Below are 20,119 nucleotides of genomic sequence, written 5' to 3'. Positions count from 1 at the left end.
ACATTCACCGGTGTAAGTCAGAAATAAGAGTATTTGGAAAATATTTCGGACATACACCAAGAGACTATGTGAATGTTGACATTCACCGGTGAAAGTCGACATTCTCCAGATTTCAGTGTTTCACCGTAACATATGTGTATGTATAACATATGTGTATTATATATATATATATATATATATATAATTTACTTAATAATATTTATTAATTGATTATATTATCTCCTACGTTTAAAGTAAGTTAATAAAAATAAATTATTATTAACTTACTACAAGGATTAATTATTACTAACATTATAAATTTTTTATTTTTCATTCTTGAAAGAACTAACACCATAAAATAAGAACAGGGGATGTTGGAAAGTGCCGTGTAGGTTAGAAAAGGCCTGCATATGCAGAATGAAGATTTCCGCGCTTCATATACATGGTTTAAAAGTATACAAAATCTTAAGCTAAAATACTGTAGAAAAATTCACCCGTGCACACATTTATTGGCCTATTAATGATCTTGAGTGATCTGTATTCGCTAAAATTTTAATTAAGACAAATTCATTACTGTTTGAAGCAAACCCTAGCGTATAATATCTTGTTGTGGAAATTGTATTAAGAATAAAAGTGGATTAGTGATGTAACTACGGCGGTGAACGTATTGAATAGATTAAACTTAATTTTTATAATAGACTAATTCTTTAATTCTTAACTTATTGGAAAATTCTATTGTTAATTTTTTCTTAACTGTGCACAATTATGCAAAGACTTGAAGAACATTTTAATTGCTATCTATCTCATTAGAATACATTAGTTAGTTGTACCACATCATGGTCATTCATATATTAGCCAGTAATACTTCATAGTCAGTCATTCATTAGAATCCTTCTTAACTGCTACTTTACAAAAAAAAAAAAAAAAAAAAAAAAAAAAAAAAAAAAAAAAAAAAAAAAGCTGCCAGATTAAAAGAACTGACGAAAGAGTGTAAGAGTCTGCTGTGTTTGGAAGTTTAATTCACTGTACTTCACTCAGTTTGAATTAAGATGACAAAGTCTTAATTAGACTAAAATAACCTTTTTATCGAACTCTTGAAATTAACAGAAGGTATTACTTGTGCTATACTCGAAACTCTGCCATTTGCAGATATTTAACAGAACATAATTTTTTTTAAATTAAAGAAACACAATAAGTTCCCCATGTACCACATAGTATCACATGGGGCTTACAGAAGTAAGTATGAAACACAATGAATGAAGGATGAAAGTTTAACGTGTCCAAAAATCAAAGAAAACTAAACTGTATATTTTTAAAAATAAACTTTTTAGAAAAAAATCCCGTTGAAAAGGTGTTAAGCTCACTTTGTTAAATAAATAAAGATGATGGTAAAAAATATAAGTATATATTTAAGCATCATATATTATCTAATATGTATCATACACTAGATAATATATGATGATAAAAAATATAAGTGAATCAGTGATTCACTTATATTTTTATATATAAGTAAATTTAATATAAAATATAAGTGAATCACTGCATTCACTTATATTTTTTTACATATGCGTTTTCTTATATATAGTAAACACTGAACAAATTCGAACTAATGCGCTCTAACCCGCGCATTTTTCTACAAGGTATTTTCTCTCTTCTTTCTGCAGGCCTTCGTGGTATAACGGTAGCACACTCGGCGCGTATTCGATAGGTCGAGTCCCGGCAAGGCCATTGCGCACTTTTCATGTCTTCTACTTCATAATATCCTAATGTCTTTATATCTTTTGATGCGAAGTTCAAAGCTTTTTATCAACGGTCAAACCTGAAGAAATCGGAAAATTTTCAATGAAACTTACACAATTATGCCATTAAATAATTTGAAGGTCAATAGCTGCCACTAGTATTGGAAATAATTTGTATGGCCCAAAATATTTCTTCCAAGGTGGCCCTGGGAAGTTAAAAGATAGGGCACTTCTGTCATATACTATAGGTTAAAGCCGAAAACATCGCGGCAAAAACATCGCGGACAAAACAACGCAAGGCAAAAACGTCGTGCTACAAAACATCGTGGGAGAAAACATCGCAAAGAGAAAACATCGTGGTACAAAACATCTTCGTCGAAAATAAAGCGGTTCAAAACCTTCGCAGTTTAAGTACATCGTCGTCGAAAATATCGCGGTAAAAAATAAAGTGTCTACAAATCATCTCATGACGATAACATCGCAGACATGCTTTTTTCAGGTTTTAATAATTGTAAATGGATATTCCCGTAATGATTTGTGAGCGCAAGATGTGAAGGATAATTTTTACTTTCACATTTGTTTATAAACTAATAAATTTTTGCTGAGAAAATAAGAAAACTTAAGCAAAGAAAATTAATGCAACTTATAGCACTTAATAGAATTTTAAACCGGCATAGTTAACTAAAAGAGGCCATTAATAACTCATTTTTTATAAAGTTTTTACTGGTAATTTTTCATGAAATATATAACATAACATAACATAACATTTAATGGCGCTTCCTTCTTATGAAAAGAAGGAAAAGAGTTTAGGCAATATTGTTCATTACTCTTCCGCCATTTGATCATTTAAAGCAAGGGATTTAAATGGTAACTCCCGTGAAAGGTAAGTAATAAACAAATAGATAAGACCCCAAACTGACACCAAATCTATAGTATCAGCAAAAGATCCCATCTCTAAGTTCAGGGTGTCGGTTGGATCGTGAAAACTTCCCTATTGGATGAAGAGCCAATTCAATCCCTCCCAAACCACAAAACGCAAATTCTTGACCAAAAAAGAGTGCGATGGCGAGTCCCCCCCCAAAAAAAAACAATTAAATAAGGAGGGCAGGGGTGCTTTCTCAAAGCCAAATGGCCAGGTAGTGTATAAAGATTTGATATCTATTTTCAAATTATATTCCAAAACACAGCTATGAGAGGGAAATCCCTGCATAGTTTAAAAAAAAAAAAAAAAAAAAAAAGAGAGAACTCGCAAGGCGTCTCAATGCTTGTTTCTTGTGGTTTCAAATTCACCTTACCTGTAAGTGTTTAGTATACATCAGAAACCCTATTATGCCAGAGAGCCCTTTGTATAGAAGGGCTTGATCAAAGGTAATACAGTAGAAGTCCGATAATCCGGCACATTCGGGACCGGCTCGGTGCCGGACTACCGAAAATTCCGGTCTATCGGGCGGTAATTATAAGAACAATTAGGTAATTAATTAAAATAAAAATACATACAACAAAGTTTATTTTACATTTCATATAATGTATGTACACGTACTGTAAAACATATTTCACTTAGATTTAAAAAAGTCACGAATGTCTTTTTGTTTTCTTGACTTTTGGCGTTTAGTATAAAATTTATTTATAATGATATGGAAATCAATAATTTCTGAAGCACTGTAGCTAGTACTAGCCTCGGCAAAAGAGATAAACTTATTTAGTGATTCTGCAGCTTCTGCCCAGCTAATTTTTTCCTTTTCTTCCGTTTCGGCATCTGAGTCATTTTCTTCAAGATTTTGAGTAGGCTGAGGGTTTACTACAATGTTGATAATGTCCTCATTGGTTAGTTCTTGTTCAACAGGCTGGGTTTTGCAGATTTACCTATCAGAAAAGGGGTCACTCGGTGGTTTCCAGACGCATTAGCACATAGCAAAACGGTTAATCTGTCTTTGTTTTTTTAAAACCCTTGGCTGCTTTTTCTCCTCCCCCAGCTAGTGTAGATGTTGGTAAACATCGCCACAATAGCCCTGTTTCATCAGCATTGTAAATCTGTTCAGGTGTTAAATCATTATCAGCCACGATTTTCTCAAACTTGTCTTTGTATTTTTCTGCAGAGTTTTGGTTTGCTGAAAGGGTTTCTCCAGTTACATCAAGTCTTCGAATTCCATGCCGAAACTTAAAGTTTCTGAGCCAACCATCAGAATAATTACATTCACTTTCAGCAACTCCCAAATCTTGGCCGAATTTCTTTGCCTTTTCAACAATCATTGGCCCTGTTACCGGCTTTCCTTCAGAACGTACTGCACTAAACCATTTGAACAATACACTATCTAGCTGTTCCAGTTTTGGTTTTTTTAATGTTTGTCTAGAAGCCAATTTTTTCAGTTGTTACCGATTGAGAAGCAAACTTCATTAGTTCATCTTTTTGTTTTTTAATGTCATAAATAGTTGATGAGCCAATATTAAACTCATTCATTAAAACATTTCTATTCTCGCCTTTTTCTAGCCGTTTGATGATTTCTAGTTTCTGATTGAGAGTCAGTGTTACGTGTTTTCGTTTCTCTCCTTTTGAACTCGAAGGCTTAGGTTTTGAGAACATGGTCACTGTACAGTTAGAACGAAAATCACTTTTTTTATAAACAGTTTCAAAAGTTACGTTTACTGCGATGTGAAAGGACACAAAACAACAACGCACAAAAAAATGGCGAAGACGCTTCGTGATTGATTAACGGAGCTGCACTGCACCTGAATTTGTTGTGACAGCTGAGACTAGCCGGCTGCTAATTGTTTCCGAACAATACCGAGCGCTTCCGGATGATCTCGAACTACCCCTAAAACTTCCGAATAGCTCTCGAGCGGTTTTATTTGCTTTAAAGACACACTTTTGGAGGAAACCAAAATTTTTACAATTTTCCGGAGCGATGCCGGACCATCGGGCATTCCGGACTGTTGGATGCCGGACTAATGGACTTCTACTGTATAGGGAAACCCAAGGAATTTATTTCTAGGGACGGAAAACACCGGACATCGTCCCAGAAAGTGAAAAGGTGTTTCCTCTTCTTCTCCACAAGCTACAAGCTGGGCAGAGAGGAGAATCGACAAGAAAGTATAATCTATAAGTATAATCTATAATATTATTACTTAACAGTGTTAGATTTAATTTAGAGTGGGAGAATAGACATTATAAAAATAAATTACCAAATTTATAAAAATTGGTAATCCTCTTAGCTATCATGCATCCTAACCAAAATTTAGATAGACAGACAGCAAATTATCCCTAAAATAACAACTGAAACTTGAGAAGGGTGTAAAAGATCCTTTTCTTTAATCTAAGAAGCACAGAAGGTACACCTGGGGCTTACAACTCAGCCAGCACTTATGGCGAGATGACTTAAATCAACAATCATATATAAAATTAAATTCAAGTAGCTAGTAGCCGAAGTTATACAGCTCGGTTTATCGCGAAGTTGGCTCACAAACCTAACCCGCTTAGATATTCAAATATCAGCAGTTATTATGCAAGGCCGAAAACTACAGACCTTATCTGATGCAGCAGCTACTCAGTAACATGGCCTCGAGTGCAGAACACCCTCAGTTTTAACAGAACACCCTCAGTTTTAACAATCTGAAAACCTCAATTTAAATACACCCGAGCTAATTTGCTTTCTGGCGTGGAGACGGAAAGAAGGAGTGACAGTAAAGATTTAAATCATAATAAGTGGTTAATTAATATAATGGAACATTACAACGTATAGCCTGAAAAGAGAACTAAGTGGTTTTTGGCTCTATAAGAATGCTCGGTGAATCTTCGAATTATGGTAACTTGGCGACTTTTTGGCGAAACTTTGGGGACCAACCCTGCTATTTTTTTTTTTGACGCCATTTTGTTTTCACGAAGTAAAGGCATTTTTTTTTTTTAACTGAACATTTTTTTCCAACAATCTGCTAGCCGAATTACGCTTATGCTAGAACTTTTATGGAACAAAAGTGCTTAATCATGACGAAGATTAGGTGCGAAATTGGGGGAAAGTGTAGAATCGCCCACTGATTGCCGCGTTTTTAAGAACTGCATATACACGGTATCCATGTACACGTCGACCTATTTTCATTTAAACAAATCTGATGTGTACACCACATGACTTCCTTGTACGGAATATTAAATTATACGAATTTTTTCTTGCATTTCACTTAAACTTATTGGATTGAATTAAATATACTTCGCCGACAGCGCACAAACCACAATAGAATAAATGCATTCTTTAAAATTCACTCTAGTATTTGTTTACCATAGCGACACTTTGGCGCTAGATTCACTTAACAGTATTATATTTCGTTCATATTATAACTCAGAATGCACAAAATTTATATCATTTAAAGAATAGAATTATCTAATCCTTGCCACATGTTCTATTCAAATACTATAATAAAGCTAGAATGATGTATAAAAGAAATTAAGCAAAGGAAACAAAAAAGAAAAGTTTTTCACAGACGATTGAGTATTTCTCATTCAATTAATTCAGTTCTCACTTCGCGACAAGGCAAAAATACATTAAAACTCAAAATATCTTTATTAAAAATTACGAAGTAAATCTTAAACACTTATTTCCGCGAAAAAATTCCGGAAAGGATTAAGCATGATTTAATTCGCAAAAATAAATGAAGGCGTTATTTTTGTTGTTGCTAAGCTAAGTTTCTCTAGATTGGCAACAAATCCACTAGTCTGCTGTTTCAAATGTAAGCAATCAATGGCCGCCATCAAAAAAAGGCTTAGCGGCACTTAAACAACTTTAAAATTGTTGATAATTCTAAACATATTGCATACAGATTTACTAAAGGCATAAAAATCTTAACCGGATGATAAGAACAACATAATTCAATCATTTTTAAAGAAAAAATGTACAATTTACAAAAATATAAGAGTAAAGAAACTGAGATCACTGAGCCGGGTAACAGAGTGGATATATATATCAATATATTTATATACGTTTGGTGCGGCCGATTGCAACCAAAATACGAGGTGCACATCTACATGTTATAGTAGTCCTATATACAAAATTTCAACGTTCTGAGGGTATTCCTTTTTGAGCTATGCGAGATACGTACATACGTACATACGTTCGTACAGACGCCACGAAAAATTCTCTTCAGAATTAATTTTAAAGCAGTTTTATAATTTTTTTGGAGGAAACGAGTCTTTTATTCTGTCCTTACGTACAGATATCACGCAAAAACATCATTAAATTGCATTCGATAGCGGTCAAAATGGATATTTTCGTTGAAATATGCTGCCTGAAACTTTTCGCTATTACAATACTTCCTTTTTACTTCGTACAAGGAAGTAAAAACATCCCAGAATTGCACAAAAATCACATTGCGCACACTCTTGACTTTATCCATGTACACATCGACCTATTTTCACTTAAAAAGTCAAAGAAAATTGACAAAAATCCAATTCTTCTTACTCTTGTAAAAACCGCCAAACAATAAGTGGGCGATTCTGCACTTTAGCAGCGAAATTGCTTAAGTGCTTATTAGCTAAAATCACGATCGGAATTTTACGGAAAATGTCACATTACATATCTCATGATCTCTCATTTCTCTGAGACAAAATAATCTGTGATTCGAACTGTGTACTTCTCGGATTATTGATAAAGTCCTAGCTAATCGCTTTACCAAAATGTCGCCAAACGACCTGTTATCATATTCCAAAGATTAGCCGAATGCTCCTCTTCATATAAATCCTCTGTGCCTTTAGCCATGTATAAAATACAAAACCATCTATAAATGTTACAAATTAAATTCTCTGTCTTTTACTTATAGTTTATAGGAAAAATAGTTTATATACTTATATAAACTTATATAAGTATATAAACTAGTTTCTTACTTATAGTTTCTTACCTTGAAAAGGACTTATAGTTTCTTACCTTGAAAACAAAACCGGTGGTGTCAAACCTGACAACATTCAGCTGACAACGTCTTCACAGCTGGAATTCTGCAAATACCACTTTTTGCCGTTTACCATATAACGTTTACACATGCGTTAGGAAAGTTGAAAATTCAGGTTTTTGACGATTATTACATGTTTTGGTTATTTTCAAATAATTGGAGAGTTATATTCTTATATGAAAAATCTTGAATTTTATATTGAACTTACGTAGGCTCCTTTAGATAAATTAACTGTTAACAAATTTCCTTTAGTTTTTAGTCGTTATTAATTTTTGCTCACCGCTTCATAGTTAGTAGTTTACGGAGTTTCATTAATTTAATGTTAATGCGCATATAGCAAAATTATTATTAGGCCAAAGGGTGAGAGCGCAGAAGCGCTATTAATTTCGTTTTGACATTTTGCGTTGATTCACTATAAACAGCGAATAACTTTTTAAACTGTTGCCACCAAATATTATCGCCCTTTATAATACACTAATGTTCATAAATTAAGGATAATGCAAAATCAGACAAAGGAAGAGTTAGAAGCAAAACAAATTTGACTTATTTGTAAAGCTTATTTATTAAACAAAAGGTAAAGAGCAAAAAAAGATGCTATATGTTTCATATTATTTAAAAAAATTAGCGATTTTTGCTCCCTGGAGCAAATTACAAAAAAACCTATTTACAAAAGACCAATATTACATGGTTGGTATGATTGTTAATATATTGTATGTCTCCCAGACGATGCAATACAGTCCGTACAACGCCTAGGCATTCTGAGTATCAAATTATCGATCTGATCTTGAGGGACATTACACCACTCAAAAAGCAATGCTCTCCGAAGTTCCGGTAGACATGTATGAGGAGGTTGACGGGCTGCAACTCGTCGGCCAAGCATGTCCCACACGTGCTGTATTGGATTCAAGCCCGGTGAGAATGCTGGCCAGTCCATACGGGTGATATCCTCCGATTGAAGGCATTTTCTTACGATGTTTGCACGGTGAGGACGGGCATTGTCATCCATAAACACAATTTCTGCGCCCATGGCGCCCCAAAACAAACGGGACAATCATACCAAACATGTAATATTGATTGTTCCAGAATGACGTCCCAATAGATTTGACTTGTCATGGTTCCAATTTGAACATGCAGGTCAGTTCTGGAATCCAGAATAATTCCACCCCAAACGAGCACTCCTGAACCATCGTAACGGTGTCGTTCAATGATGTTTTCTTGGTGGTAACGGGTACCTGGAGCTCTCCATATGAAAGTCCGGCGAGAATCAGACTGCAAGCTAAACCTGGACTCGTCGGAAAACATCACACAAGCCCACTTTTGCGGTGTCCACAATGCATGCTCTCTACTCCAGGCTAACCGCAGGCGGCAGTGAGTTGCAGTAAGTGGAACGCATCTGACAGGTCTACGAGCATATAGACCAATCTGCCCTAAGCGTGTATACACGGTCTGCCTTGAAATTGTCGTACCAGTGGCTGAAGAGAGCTGACGAGACAGGTCTGAGGCTGTGCTCCGCCTGTTTCTTTTGGCAGTAACTGCCAAATACCGGTCCTCATTCGGCGTTGTAACTCTGGGGCGACCTGTGCTGTAACGTCTGCTCACATTACCATCATCTTGGAATCGTCACCGAAGCCTGGAGATGACGCTCTGGGCAATTCCAAGTTCGTCTGATACTTCCAGTTGGGTACGCCCACATTCCAGACGGCCGATAATTCTACGACGTAAAAAATCATCCAAATACGTCCTTTGTGTCATAACTATTCGGTTATTGCACCGAAATGCTTATAAAGCGCCTGCGAACAATTTTACTTCTTTGCCTGTATTCCTTATATATTACTCTCTTGAAGATTAAACTCTTACACTCTCGTCATTGTGACGTACCATCGGTGTCATCTGGTTACTTCCTGAAATTTGCATATGATTCTTGAAGATGTGTGTAGTGATTTTACAGGTGATACATTTATTTTAGAGTTCTATTTCCGCGTGACTCCGAATTATCCTTAATTTATGGACATGAGTATATTTAAGAAATTAAATAATGAAGAATGCGTATAAATGTATGTATGTTTCTATGCGAGTATGTATGTTTCTATGTTCTATCACTAGGCGAGTGGTAAAACAACAGTACCTAGAGCCATCTAATTTTGAATAACGTAATCTTTTACCGAATATGGTCATCTGGAAGACCAAATTTGGAATTTGAAATTTGTTTTATTACCGATTTCATATTTTGCAACACTTTTAACGAATTTTTGATTAACAAACTCAACGATTTCAAAGCAAGCAATGGCAACACTGTACAGGGAAAAAAAAAAAAAAAAAAAAAAAAAAAAAAAACATTGTTATCTTCAGCGCGCGAGTAACGAACATCTGAATAACGTACATCCGAATATGTAATAATTTGAATACTCCACCCGAATATGGGCATCTGGAAGCCCAAATTTGAAATTTTGAAATTATTTTATTATCTATTTCATATTTTTTAAAGCATTTAGGAGTTTTTGGTTAAGAAAATTTTCAAAGCGAACAATGGCAACATTGTACGGGGAGAAAAATTATCTCCAACGCGCCAGACTGTGTATCGGCAGTTTTAAAGATATGGTCTTTTAAATATTTTGCGACATTGCTAATGAATTGAATTTTGTGCTTTAAGTGTGAAAAACACGATATTTAATAAATAAACGTAACACACAGAACGTTTATATATATATATATATACCGGGTGGCCATAATTAAACTGACAGTGCTCACAGTGTTCTGTAGCGCGATCTATTTGCGAGAATGACGCCACATTTTGTAGGAAGATTAAACAAGACGGGGACGAAGGATTCCGCGAAAAAAAATTAGTTCCAAAAGTCACCGCTAGGGGAATATTTGGCACTGTTTAATAGAAAATAGAGTGTTAACAAATGCAAATTAATACAGAATAAAATTTATCGTAGGTCCATTCTTCTATGAGAACATTACCCCGACAGGACCGGAAACTTGTTCTATTAGCGGAGAGAAATGTCGCCACATGTTGAACAGCTTTGTCATTCCGGCACTTCAGCAAAGACAATGCCTGGGGAAAATCATTTTCATGCAAGATGGAGCCTCTCCACACGTTGCTGTACGGGTGCAACAGATGCTACGGCAGAAATTCACAACAGAAAGTCATTAGCCGCTCTTTGAAACTGCATGGCCACCTCGGTCGCCTGATCTTACCCCATGCGACTTCTGGCTATGGGGTTACTTTAAGTCCAAGTCCTATCAAGGAGTGGTCCAGGTCCTGGCTACGTTGAAGGATAACATATCACGGACTGTACGGGAGATTCCTGCAGACATGTTACTTTCTACTGTTGTGCATACTGTGCACAGAATACAATATGTGGTCCACAACAACGGCACCCACATTGAACCTCATTTGAATGCAAAATAAAAGGTAATTTCCGTATTGATTTGCATTTGTTAACACTCTATTTTTACACAGCGCCAAATATTCTCCTAGCGCTGACTTTTGGAACTAACTTTTTTTTTCGCGGAATCCTTCGTCCCCCGTCTTGTTTAATCTTCCTACAAAATGTGGCGTCATTCTCGCAAATAGATCGCGCTACAGAACACTGTGAGCACTGTCAGTTTAATTATGGGCACCCGTTATATATATAAAGCTCCTTTTGGCGCAATATAAAATCTGAAAAAAGTTTCAGATTTTTTTTTTTTTTTATGTTTTTTCTTTCTTTTTTAGAGTTAAGCTTATTTCCTTAGAATCTTTTTTTTTTTAGAGTTTGCTTAGCAAGTTAAATTAAAGATTTAAGTATGCTAATTTTTCATTAATTATAACATATCCTGACTAACTATCATCCTACATGTCTGATTTATACATATATCTATATATGATATTTGTAAGATTTTCTGTTTCTCGTGTATGGTGTGGATGAACCACGCCTGAACGCTTTTAATTAGGAAATTTGGTATTCTGCGTATACAGGCTTATAGAACGTTGGGAAATTCCGCTCTGAATTTTGTTATTAATAAAAAATTAGATATTGCAGGAAAAAAAAGGCTAATCTATTAAAGCCCACTCGCAAAAAGGGCTGTTAGAAAACAAGGATTCGCTAAGTGGTTGCGTCTTGCAAGTTTCGTCTTCAGGCCTCTTAATGAGACCTCCATCTACCTCTTTTTGGAACGGGACGAGCAGGCAATTAACTTTCTCTTCGCCTGTCAACTTTCACCATATGGATCTCATGCACTGTAGGCTCCCTAAAGCAGCTGCCGATAGGTGCCTCACCCAAACGGGTACCCCGAGGGGTCATTGGCTCGCCCGGATATAAAAGATCTAGGATTCTAAAGCGAATTTTGACGGTGGGCACGTTCAGCGGGAACAGATGAGTCTTCTTTCTTGAGGAGGCAAATATTTAATGGCTCTTTTTAGGGTAAAAGGGTTGAAGCCCTCTGAGCTTGTGGTGCTTGCCAACGGTTTCTTTGGGGAGAGGGGCTCTTAACCCGTGCCGTAGGGATTGAGAAGCCGTGCCTGGGTTCAAAAGATCCCTGAAGCTCTGGATGATTTTTTTATTACATATTTGAACTTATTATCAAACGTATGGTGTATTTTTTATTTATTATTGGTCTATTTCTTAACATAAGTTATTAAACTGTTAAATGACGCAAACAAAAACTAAATATCTCAAAGACTGATTTGTTTTCTTAAAAATTTCATGATATAAAAGCAAAATATTTTTTACGTTGAACATCCAAATTAAGAATAATGTAATAACTGGGGCAAAATACCAATTCTTACTGCGAAGAGCACAAGCGCGGAAATAATATTGTTACGGTTTTTGTATTGAAAAAATCTGATGTGTACATCACATAACTTCCTTGTACGGAATATTAAACTATGTGCATTTTTTCTTGCATTTCATTTAAACTTATTGGATTGAATTAAATCTACTTCGCCGACAGCGCATAAACCACAATAGAATAAATGCATTCTTTAAAATTCACTCTAGTATTTGTTTACCATAGCGACACTCTGGCGCTAGATTCACTTAACAGTATTATATTTCGTTCATATTATAACTCATAATGCACAAAATATATATCATTTAAAGAATAGAATTATCTAATCGTTGCCACATGTTCTATTCTAATACTATAATAAAGCTAGAACGACGTATAAAAGACATTAAGCAAACAAAACAAAAAAGGAAGTTTTTTACAGACGACTGAGTATTTCTCATTCAATTAATTCAGTTCTCACTTCGCGAGAAGGCAAAAATATATAAAAACTCAAAATATCTTTTATCTTTATCTTTGTTGTTGCGAAGCTAAGTTTCTCTAGATTGGCAACAAATCGACTAGTCTCCTGTTTCAAATGTAAACATTAATGGCCGCCATTAAAACAGGCTTAGCGGCAATTAAACAACTTTAAAATTGCTGATAATTCTAAAAATATTGCACACAGATTTACTAAAGGCATAAAATCCTTAACCGGAAGATAAAAACAACATAATTCAATCATTTTTAAAGCAAACAATGTACAATTTACAAACATATAAGAGTAAAGAAACGGAGATCACTGAGTCGGGTAACAGAGTGGATATATATATAAATATATTTATATACGTTTGGTGCGGCCGATTGTAACCAAAATACGAGGTGCACATCTACATGTTATAGCAGTCCTATATACAAAATTTCAACGTTCTGAGGCTACTCGTTTTTGAGTTATGCGAGATACGTACGTACGTACGTTCGTACAGACGCCACGAAAAATTCTCTTCAGAATTAATTTTAAAGCAGTTTTATAATTTTTTTGGAGGAAACGAGTCTTTTATTCTGTCCTTACGTACAGATATCACGCAAAAACATCGTTAAATTGCATTCGATAGCGGTCAAAATGGATATTTTCGTTGAAATATGCTGCCTGAAACTTTTCGCGATTACAATACTAGTTTTTAAAAACAGCAGAATTCTTGAGTGGCTTGAATTGAAGTAAAGCTGAAATTCTTAAACATTTTCAATTCATAAGTATTTTCAACTAATATTATCAGCAACATAGTTTGCCTTGTAAATGTGTTTTTAAATAAATTTGATATACAGTACATTTGATGCACAATATCTCTAATACGATGCATATGAAATGCAACGATCAGAATCGATGAAGTTTTGAGTGCATTATTCTTAAATTGTCGGATGTTTATAACAGCATCAAGTTTTAAGAGTTGCCTCAATCATTGAAAGTAACAATTGTTATTTTAATTCTTTACTAGTTGTTATTTTAGTTTTTTACAATCTTTTCTGTCTAAACAAGTACACTGTTTCTCGAGCTAAAATTCACAATATTGCAAGCTAACAACAGCCAAATGCAGTGTAAATTAAAGTCGAACTCGCTTATAACGAGCCCGACGGGACTGCGATATTTGCTCGCTATAACCGAGTGCTCGTAGAAAACAGGTTTGTGGGGAAAAAAAAAAAAAAAAAAATTAAAATTTAATCATTTTCTTACCACTCCTTCTTGGTGTTGCATTTTCAATGTCGAGCAGTGTATTTAAATTGTAATACTTGTATATCGTATTTAAAATTTTAGAAAAATTTATCTTAGCCCTCCAAACTTTTTTTTTTTTATTTTTATTTTTTTTTTATTTTTGGCTCGCGACCGAAAAGGTTTGCCCATCCCTGCCTTAGACAGGTAGCTCTAGTGTGCTTTTTCCATGAACCAAATAAAAACAATAGTTAAGTTAAACTGCTACGTTAAAACTCATACCTCAAATCTTATAACCTCTTGGTCTGAGACAATATTGTGACACTGAGCCTTGGATGCTCAAGTAACTTAAAACGTTTTGCATTCTTCAGAAACATAAAATATACGAAATGTCATAAAGACTTGGTAGTGAACAATCACCATGTATTTTACAAGCACCGCAGGAGCAGAGAAAGGGTGTAAAAGACCCTTTTATTTGGATTCAAATAAAAGTTAACAGACGTCAATACTCGTGTTTACAAAAGCCAACAATTATGGCTTAAATCAAAGATAACGAACAAACTAAAATCAAGATAAGTAAGTTAGCCTCACGGCTGCACAATTACAGCAACTCGCAAGTTGGTTGTGACTTAAGGCTGGCGTAAGAAGGCTAATGGTGAGAATAAAACAATGCCGCAGAATACTACTACCAGGAGAATTAATTCAGCAACGTGGCTTTCAGCAGGCAGAACATGCTTAAACTTCATTTGAGCACTAAGCAGCTGGAAATTTACGTTCTGGAAAGAAAAGGGATATGAGGTGGACATGAAAGCTGACTAGCGTAAAATAACTGGTTAAAGAACTAAACCTATATCTTACAAACTTAACAATATTTATTTAAATCATGTCTCTTGTTCAGCCCTCCCGACCCTTGATAGCAGATTTTTCTTCTGCAGAGGGCACGCAGTAACAGCTTAAGCAAAATCCCAAGCTTGTTGTCCTTGTGGGGGTGTAGAGAGAGAAAGAGGGAGTTGAGATACTGAGTTAAAGAAAAAAGGGATAAGGTTTAACTCATATTTAACTAATAGTTAAACTTAATAGCAATTATCAGAATGTGTCTAAAATTCTAATCGCGTAACTTATTCCCCAAATTTGAAATTTTGCCATGAATACTTGATCATCATCATTTCTATTCACAGCTTAATACACACACACACACACACACACACACACCAAAAAAAAAAAAAAAAAAAATCTGAAATGTTTCAGATTTTAAATTACGTCCAAAGGGGCGTTTTTTAACATTTTGTGTGTTACCTTTCTTTATTAAATATCATGTTCCTCGCACTTAAACCATAAGATCCAGTGCAAGAGCAATATCGCAAAATAGTTTTAAAACGAGCATATCTTTAGAATTTCCGATACAGAGACTCACGCGCTGGAGATAAAAATGTTTTTTCTGCACAACGTTGCCATTGCTCGCTTTGAAATCCTTGAGTTTGTTAATCAAAATTCGTCAAAGTTTTAAAAAATAGGAAATCGATCATAAAACAAATTTCAAATTTCAAATTTGGTCTTCCACATGCTCATATTCGTTGGAGGATTACGTTATTCAAAATTCGATGACTCTATGTACCGTTGTTTTATCACAATACGAGAAATATACATACATTTATGCAGATTTTTCATTATTTAATTTCTTCAAATATAATGCAGGACTCTAACATTTTGTGGCAACAGTTTGAAAAGCGAACCGACATTTATGAGTCCGACGCAAAATGCCAAAACGAAACTAATAGTCCTTCGGGATTCAAATCCCTTTGGACTGAAAAAAAAAAAAAAAAAAAACATTAGATCATAACATGGTAGTGAGTTTTCACGTGACCGTGATTATGCACCATCATATATAAGTAAACGAAGTACAAGATCTACTAAAATATATTTAGTGAGTTTTATGGCGTTGTTTTGCTTCTTTTCAAAATTGTGAATCATTTTAATATAGCAAAAATATTAGAGTAGGGTTAAACACAAACCCCCGTTTTAATTTCAACTTGAAATTCATTTTTCAGAAACTCAAAGTCATGATTACGGATCTCTTGCAATAGTTATCATGCTACCAGTATCATTTCTCTGTTAATGCAAAATTTAAAAATAAAATAAAATAAAATAAAATAGAATAAAATAGGAAATGTGTCAGATTTTTAATAGTCGCCCGAAAAGGGTTTATTAAAGTTTTTTATGCAGTCCCTGAGCTCGCAATCCATCAGTCCTAGTAATCCATTTTTACTTCCTTGTACGAAGTAAAAAGGAAGTATTGTAATCGCGAAAAGTTTCAGGCAGCATATTTCAACGAGAATATCCATTTTCACCGCTATCGAATGCAATTTAACGATATTTTTGCGTGATATCTGTACGTAAGGACAGAATAAAAGATTCTTTTCCTCCAAAAAAATTATAAAACTGCTTTAAAATGAATTCTGAAGAGAATTTTTCGTGGCGTCTGTACGAACGTATGTACGTACGTACGTATCTCGCATAACTCAAAAACGAGTAGCCTCAGAACATTGAAATTTTGTATATGGGACTGTTATAACATGTAGATGTGCACCTCGTATTTTATCTGCAATCGGCCGCACCAAACGTATATAAATATTTTTATACATATATCCACTCTGTTAACCGGCTCTATGATCTCAGTTTCTTTACTCTTATATGTTTGTAAATTGTACATTTTTTGCTTTAAAAATGATTGAATTATGTTGTTCTTATCTTTCCGTTAAGGTTTTTATGCCTTTAGTAAATCTGTATGCAATATTTTTAGAATTATCAACAATTTTAAAATTGTTTAAGTGCCGCTAAGCCTAATTTGATGGCGGCTATTGCTGTTGTTTACATTTGAAACAGCTGAGTAGCCCTTTGAAACAGACTTTAAGCCTAATAATTTTTTTGATGGCGGCCATTGCTTGTTTACATTTGAAACAGCAGGATAGTGGATTTAAACACCAGGATAGTGAAAAAGCAGGATAGTGGATTTTTTGCCAATATAGAGAAACTTACCTTCGCAACAACAAAGATAACGCATTCATTTATTATTGCGAATTATATCATGCTTAATCCTTTCTAGAGTTTTTTCGAGAAAATATGTCTTTAAGATTTACTTCGTAATTTTTAATACAGATATTTTGAGTTTTTATGTATTTTTGCCTTGTCGCGAAGTGAGAACTGAATTAATTGAATGAGAAATACTCAATCGTCTGTGAAAAACTTTTCTTTTTTGTTTTGTTTGCTTAATTTCTTTTATACATAGTTCTAGCTTTATTATAGTATTTGAATTAAATATGTGGCAACGATTAGATAATTCTTTAAATGATATCAATTTTGTGCATTCTGGTGTTATAATATGAACGAAATATAATACTGTTAAGTGAACCTAGCGCCAGAGTGTCGCTATGGTAAATAAATAGAGTGAATTTTAAAGAATGCATTTATTCTATTGTGGTTTATGCGCTGTCGGCGAAGTAGATTTAATTCAATTCAATAAGTTTAAATGAAATGCAAGAAAAAATGCGTATAATTTAATATTCCGTACAAGGAATTCATGTGCTGTACACATCAGATTTTTTTTTTTTTTTTTTTTTTTTTTTTTTTTTTTTTTCAGATTTACTACTAAGCGTCATTTTCTTCGCACTTACGCCACATGCAACACAACAGCAAAATTACAAAAATTTTAAAAATAACATAGCAGTATACCTTTAGAATTCTCGATGCAGCGTTAGTCGTTGGCGTACATATTTTTTTCCAGCCTTCTCTCAGTTCATCCTACCAATCTTCAATTTTATTACTAAGATTGTTTTACAATTTTTTTTTAGGCCAAAGGACGTTAGCCCAGAAGGGCTCTTCCTTTCGTTTTGGTATTTTCTTGCATTTCATTTCTCAAATTGTTGCCACCAAATATTAGAGCCCTGCGTTATATTAAAATAAATTAAATAATGAAGAATCTGCATGAATGTATGCATGTTTTTTGCACTGTGATAAAACAACGTTACCTAGAGTCATCAAATTTTGAATCGAATATGGTCATCTGGAAGCCCAAAATTGGAATTTGGAATTTCTTTTATTATCTACTTCATATTTTGTAAAGCATGTATGAGTTTTTGAATAAGAAACTCAAAAAGACAAAGAGAGCAATGGCAGCACTGTACGAAAAAAAAATTTTCTTATCTCCAGCGCGAGACTATGCATCGGAATTTCTAAAGATGTGCGTTTTTTAAAATTTATTTGAGATACTGCTGTTGAATTGAATTTTATGTTTTAAGTGCGAAAAACATGATATTTAATAAAGAAAGACAAAAAAAAAAAAAAAGTTAAAAAATCCCCTTTGAGTGTAATATAAAATCTGAAAACTTTCAATTTAAAAAAAAAATAATTATTGTTTTTTTAATATTAACGTTTTGCGTGTTTGCTTTATTTATTAAATATCACCTTCTTAGCACTTACGCCATATGAAATGCGATTCAACAGTAAAATCCCAAAATATTCAAAAACAGCACATCTTTAGAGTTTCCGATACATAGTCTCACGCGTTGGAGATAAAAATTATTTTTTTGTACAATGTTGCCATTGCTCGCTTTGAAATCGTTGAGTTTGTGAATCAAAAATTCTTTAAAATTTTACAAACTATGAAATAGGTAATAAAACAAATTCAAAATTCAAATTTTGGCTTAAAGGAGTTCATGTTTACTGGGAAGACTACATTAAAAAAAATTGAACACTCTAGATACCGTCGTTTTTTCCCAGTACGATAAATATTGATAAATTCATGTACAATAAATATATCAGTACGATATATCATGTACGATAAATATATTATGTACGATAAATATATCATATACGATATATATATCAGTACGATATATATATTCATGTACGATAAATATATCAGATATTCATGTACGATAAATATATCAGTACATTAAATATAGATAAAGTACAATAAATATAGATAAATTCATGTAGATAAATATAGATAAATTCATGCGAATTATTCATTTTTCAATTTCTTCAAATGTAATTCAGAGCGATAACATTTGGTGGCAACAATTTAAAAAGTGATGCAACACATTCAAGAGTTTCGACACAAAATGCAATTTTGAAGTCAATATCCCGTTCGGGAATAACGTCCTTTTTGGACCAAGAAAAAGACAAAACTTTAAGCGCATAGGATTCAGAACCGTTAGAATTTGAATAATAAGAAGTTTTCCAACATCTGCTTTTATTTCGTTAAAACTTCTCATTGTTAAATAATAAAGAGTATCCTAAAGCTATTTGAGAGCACTTTCATTGTTTTCCAGCTCTTGCACTGTCTTTTAACGTTCTGCAATTGCTTCAGAAAACAAATGAAATTGCATAGAAATACATTAACATATAAAGCAACAAATTTATTTAAACCTCAGCTTGAATTTTCCATACTTAAAATTAATAGACCTTTGAGACTTGACATTCGATAAACCTAAATACCAATCCGATAGGATCAATCGAAAAACGTCTCGAGCGACACGTCTGTTTGATTCTCATGCTAACTAATTTCTGCAAGTATCGTCTGTGATTGGATAAGCTTTGTTGGTATTTCTTAGACTGTTCAACGTCGAGCAGCAAATAAAGAACAGAGTTCGCTAACCCTGAGGTTACAGTTAATCTCAAATGTAATCAGAATGCTAACGCCTCTTTAAGTACTCTTCTTCATTCTTCATTAAGCCACTTTTGAAACAAGAGGTGAGAATAAAAAGAAGAGATTGATGGCAAAACAAACTGAGATGCTAATTTGAGTATCGTAGTAGAAACATACCTTAAAGAACATTTACATATAAAAATAAAAAAATATAAATATATTAAAAAATAAAAATCTGAAAGCTTTCAGATTTTATGTTACGCCCAAAGGGACTTTTTTAACGTTTTGTGTGTTACCTTTATTTATTAAATATCATGTTCTTCTCATTTAAACCATAAAATTAAATTCAACAGCAATATCACAAAA

The sequence above is a fragment of the Stegodyphus dumicola genome, chromosome 12, assembly GCF_044657685.1.
Source record: "Stegodyphus dumicola isolate Sdum_Otavi_A_Nest chromosome 12, ASM4465768v1".
In the NCBI taxonomy this organism is placed as follows: Eukaryota; Metazoa; Arthropoda; class Arachnida; order Araneae; family Eresidae; genus Stegodyphus; species Stegodyphus dumicola.
This window is presented reverse-complemented; position numbering follows the sequence as displayed.